Here is a 5,879-nt window from a genome sequence, read left to right as displayed (position 1 = left end):
GAGCCACAGGCGCCAAGCCCCTCAAACTTTTTAAACAGGGGGCCAGTTCACTGTCCCTCAGACCGTTGGAGGGCCGGACTGCGGGCCCGGGATGAGTCAGCTGCTAAGCAGGACAGGCAGTGGCGGCAAAAACACCTGGAGGGCCAGATAAATGTCCTGGGCGGGCCACATGTGGCCCGCAGGCCGTAGTTTGAGGACGCCTGCTCTACATCTTTTTTACTGAACAAGAAGGGGAACAGATTTGGGGGGAATGTGCAGCATCTGCATAACTTCTCTTTGCTGCAAACTCCTATAGTGCAGGGCTCTGCTCGAGTTGAAGCCCTGCATATCACAGGCCCACGGTGATGTGGTGATGTGGTGATGCTGTTGACTAAGAGGACTGTCCAGTCCCTAGAACCTGAAGGGGCCCCAGCAGGTTTAGGAGTCACAGTCCATATTGAGCAGGTGGTTGCAGTGCCCTGAGTGCCTAGATAGAGATTTTCTGAACAGGATTCAGAATGCAGCAAGGAGACCACGGACTTCACAGTTAGAAATCCTTTCTCTGTCACTTATTTCCCATGTAACAGCAAGCAAAGCTCTTAACCCGAAGTATCCTTATCTTTAAAGTGAGAATAACAACTTCTGACTCAGTGGTGAGTTATTGTTCAATGGGCACAGAACTTTTCTTTTTTTGTTAGAGACAGAGTATCACTTTGTCACCCTCGATAGAGTGCCGTGGCAACATAGTTCACAGCAATTTCCAGATCTTGGGCTTAGGTGATTCTCTTGCCTCAGCCTCCCGAGTAGCTGGGACTACAGGTGCCCACCACAATGCCCAGCTATTTTTTGTTGCAGTTTGGCCAGGGCCGGGTTCGAACCCCCCACCCTCAGTATCTGGAGCCAGCGCCCTACTCACTGAACCACAGGCGCCCACCACCTCATAAGGTTTTTAATGAGAAACTATCTGAGCAGCTTAGCTCAATACCAGGCACATGGTTAAATCCTCGAGACTGTCTGATGATGATGATGTTGGCCTCATTTAATTCTCACAACAACTCTATGTAAGACAAGTTACTGCGGCACGAGGCCAAAGACACACAAGAATAAGGGAACGTTTTGAGATCAGAGCCCAGCCCTGCCCACCAAGCTGCCTTTGGGGCACCCTTCCATGTCCTTGGACACTGTCCAGCTCTGGTTCTGGCCACTTCTCATTCACGTTCTCAACTTCTCCAGTGACCAAATTCACTGGAAAGACCCCCTGAGGCAGAGACAGAGCTACAGCCACCACCCCTGGTCCCTCCAACTGGCTTTGGCCTCTATGTGTGAAAGGCAGGCTGGGAATCTCACTCTTAGACGTGGGACCCACTCATCTCTGTTCTGCACCAGACTCACCTCTTGGTCTGCCCAAGCCAGAGAATTTATTCGAACCGTAAAGAAAAGTAGCTGGCACACGAGATAAAAAATAGTCAGAAGATGCAAAAGCGTCTGTATAGTGAGGCGTCCCTCTCCCAGCCTGTCCTCTGGACTCCCAGTTGCCTCTCAGACACAACCGTGGTGACCGTTTTCCTCAAAGTGGGGTTTGAATTAGTTTCTCATTTCTCTCTCTGGCTGTGCCAATCTGGGGACGCACCTGTGCAGGGAGCACCCTCACTGCCCCCTGGCTGCACCCCCGGCTCCCCGGCCAGCAGAGCCGGTCAGAAACCCCGCCCCCTCCTGCCTGCCTCCAAAGCCGCTTCTCTGCAAGCCATGTCTCCAGGAAGAATTCTTTTTGGCAGTCCCAGCTGTTGTTACTCTTCTTCCTGACAACAGGACTTACTATTCCTGCCACATATCTGGACGTTTTATCTTATCCGATGTGTCAGGTGCTGGTCCCCACTTGCTGGCTGTGGGCTGCCTGGCCCTCCCCAGTTGGCCTGGGGACGCTGGCACATCCCCCAGGTTCCGCTGCCACCTGCTCCCCATGACTCCCCAGTCTGCTCTCCTAAGCTTCAGGTGTGTATTTCCAGCTGAAACTAGGCATCTTCCCAGCTGACCTACGGGAATTCTGAAACAGCTCCCATCCGATCGGCCCTTAACTTACTCTATTCCTGAATCTCTTCTCTCAATGAACAGCGTCAACGTCCACTCAGTTGTGAAACTTTACTCACCCAGACTCCAGATGCCCCCCCCCCCCGCCTGCAGCCCCCATCCCTGAGGATGTGTGTATGGGAGGGTCGGGGAACGGGCATCACAGCCCTTTAGATTCTAAGGGGAAGACATCTCTCAAATCCATCCCTTTCTCCACCCTCCCTCCCACCATCTCTTGCTTGGTTTATGGAAATTGCTTCCAAATTGCTCTCCCTGCCTACAGCCTCCCTCCCTGTTCTACATCTCTTCCCTTGGCAGTGTCATCTTTCCAAAGGACAATTGTGATCATTTCACTTTCCTGCCCAAAACCCTTTCAGAGATCTCACCTGTCCTCTGACCCTTCCAGACTCCTCCACTGCCCCCACCCGCACCCCTGAAACTCTGGGCAGGTGGTCAGCTGCCACTCTGCAGCCCAGCTCCACCTTCCTGCCTCCCTCCCCTCAGTCCCCAACTCGGACTCTGTCCTTCCTCCTCTCCTCAGCCTACCTTAGCCAGCCCCACGCCCAGCCCACATGCCATATTCATGAGGCGCTGACCTCCTGGGCAGAGTCCATTCCTCCCCCCCCCCCCCCGTCCCTGCACATTGCCGTGGTCACCCAGGCATCACAGCTGTGCCCACCCGAGAGTGAGCAGATACTACTCGGTCAGGTTAGCATTCCCAGTGACAAACTTGGTGCCTGGCTGCTGAGAAGATCTATGTCCATTCAATACGGAATTTATCAATTAGTTTAGGGGTCCTCAAACTTTTTAAATAGGAGGCCAGTTCACTGTCCCTCAGACTGTTGGAGGGCCAGACTGCGGGCCCCGGGACAAGTTGGCTGCTAAGAAGGACAGGCAGCGGCGGCAAAAACACCTGGTGAGCCAGATAAATGTCCTAGGTAGGCCGCATGTGGCCCGCAGGCTGTAGTTTGAGGATGCCTGAGTTAGTTGGAGGTTGTATGATTTTTAAATCTGTGAACAGGAGGTTGTGGTGTGGGGTCTTTAAGCCCCCTGGAGCTGTAACAGTCTGTCTGTGGAGGCTCCTTCACGGCTCTAAGCATCAGCCCTTTCCATGGCTTCCTCCTACTTCCTCCTACCTTCCTTCTCTCTTCTGTCCTTCACCTTTCCAATAGTCACGAAGGGTCCCCACGTGCCAGGCCCTGGGCTGGGCTCCAGGGATGGCACAGACACTAGGAGTCTTTTCTGCCTCTGAGCAGCTCACAGTGTAACGGGGTGCCGTGGGGTACAGGGGCATCAGATTCAGCCCCTGCTTCCCTTTCATGGGGCACCTGCCTTTACTTACAGGCCAGCAGGTCTGGCCCTGTGGCTTCTCTCCCAATCGCCCACCATGCCAGGTGTTGGGTGCATTTCCCAGCTGCACACAATTCCTCTGCAGGCCACCCTCTTTAAGGCTGGTCCCTGCCTGAAACTCCAAGTCCTGGACCCCCAGGCTCCACAAAGGAGACTCACTGGAGGCAGGCTTCCTTCTCCAGCCCCAGACTATCAGAGCAATCCATGCCACAAAGGAACTGAACAACCTTGGTGTGGCTTCAGGTCAGGGCCACATCCAGGTCTCATCCCAGGGTCATAAGGCAAGGTAGCGGAACTGTAGTCCCCACCACACCTGCCCACCAGCCTTCCCCCACAGGGGCCGCCTCTTTCTGAGGGACAATCCATGAAGACCACTCCTTCGAGCACCCCCTTGGTCATCTGGCAGTGGCTTGGCAGGAAGATTCCTGAGGGCTCCATAAGGCATGTCAGGGCCTGCCAAATGCAGAGCCTTCCGAGGGCAGGGGACAGAGCTCCCTCCAGTGTGGCTCAGAGACCTGTGAGGTCTGAAAACTGATGAGAACAGCATAGAAATTCAGCATAAGAGCTTATAAATCCTCCAGTAATTTGAATGTAACAATAAAATAAAGCCTGTATTTTGTATGGTGTTTTGGAAAAACCAAAGGCCAAGGCTTATCTTTTGTACATATGTCTTTCATTTATCTTATAAAATCATCATCAGCAATGGATTGGATATTTACAAAAACAAAAACTAAACAAAATACTGGCCTTTTCTAGTCAGTATTTGAGAATCCCCATTCTGGGGCTGGTGGTGGCTAGGGCATACAGTTGGGGAGAGATGGGGCACAGCTGGTCACACGCTCTGGAAAGCAGGTGGATAGAACGCTGGACACGAGGACACTGTCCTTGCGGGCTGGGCGGGTGGCAGGTGCAGGAAGCATCTGAGCTGTGGTGGCCGTGTCCGCAGGTGGTAGTGCTGCCCTTCAGGGTATCCAGGCAAGGGGGCCAGAGGCTAAGGTGAGGAGTGCGGGGTGTGAGGTGCGCGTGGGGGAAGCCGGCCTATGGGAGCAAGTGTGTCTCTCAGCCGCAGTGGGGGTGCAGGACAGAGTGGGGAAGGGGCCTGAAAGCACTGCAGAGAGCCAACCAGAGATAGCCTTGGAAGCTGGCTGAGGGTCTGGGGCTTTCTCAGGGGCTGTGAAGAGGCATGCTTGTGTTTTGAGCAGGGAATGAAATGATCTCATCTGAGTTTTAAGTGATAACATTTGTTGAGCTGCGCTGAATGCAAGCGGTGCTCAGACACCAACTCTCAGAGAAGGGACTGTGCAAATGCCAGAGACTGATTAGCACGCCTGGAGGACCCGGCAAGGACAGGCAGGGGTGGGGAAGGCTCTGCAAAACCAGTCTGCCTCTGTTGCCGTCCCTTGCCCACTTCCCGAAGTCTCCATCTGGGGCAGGCTGCCCTTGGCTCTACAAAGGTTCGAATCCCTGGAACCTGTAAATGTGACCTTATACAGCAAAGGGATTTCTGGCAGGCATGATTAAATTATGGTTTTTGGAATGGGGAGATTATTCTGGATTATCTGGGTGGGCCCAGTGTAGTACAAGAGGCCTCATAAAGGGGTAGCGGGGAAGGCCACAGGGAGTAGTAGCAGAACAGGTGAGGATGGACCCAAAGGTGAGAGGGACGGTGGGGCAGCCGTAGCTGGGGAGTGCAGGTGGCCCCTAGAAGCTGGAGAAGGTAAAGGGATGGACCTGGAGTCTGTGAAGGAACCAGCCTGGCTAGCACATTCATTTGAGCCCAACAGAACAGATTTTAGGACTTCTGACATCCAGACTAGAGGAGAGTAAGTCTATGACTTTTCAGATCCTAAGATTGCAGTGATATTTTACAGTGGCAGAGAGAAACTCCCCCCTCTCTCCCTCTCTCTCTTCCCTCCTTCCCTCCCTCTCTCTCCCTCCCTCTCTCCTTATATCTTTCTCCCTCTCTCTCCCTCTCCCTCTCTCCCTTCTCTCTCTCCCTCTTTCTCTGCCTCCCTCTTTCTCCCTCTCTCTCCCCACCCCCTCTTTCTCCCTCCTTTTCTCCTTCTCTGTTCCTCTTTCTCCTTTCCTCTCTCCCTTCTTCCTGCTCTCCCTCTCTCTCTTCCTCCTTCCCTCTCTCCCTCTCTCTTCCTCCCTCCCTTTCTCTCCCTCCTTCCCTCTCTCTCTCTTTCTCTCTCCTCTCCATCCCTCTCTCCCTCCCTTCCTCCCTCTCTCTCTTTCTCCTTCCCTCTTTCTCCCTCCTCTCCTTCTCTGGTCCTCTCTCTCCCTCATTCCCTCTCTTTCTCCCTCTCTCTCTTTCACCCTGTCTCTCTCTCCATCCCTCTCTCTCTCTCCCTCCTTCCCTCTCTTCCTCCCTCCCTCTCTCTCCCTCCTTCTCTCTCTCCCTCTTTCTCTCTCTCCCTCCTTCCCTCTCTCTCCCTCCTTCCCTCTCTCTCCCTCTCTCCCTCCCTCCCTCTCTCTCTCTC

The sequence above is a fragment of the Otolemur garnettii genome, unplaced genomic scaffold, assembly GCF_000181295.1.
Source record: "Otolemur garnettii isolate 467f Iridium unplaced genomic scaffold, OtoGar3 scaffold00066, whole genome shotgun sequence".
Classification (NCBI taxonomy): Eukaryota; Metazoa; Chordata; class Mammalia; order Primates; family Galagidae; genus Otolemur; species Otolemur garnettii.
The sequence above is the reverse complement of the archived record's forward strand: the minus strand, read 5'-3'. Positions refer to the sequence as shown.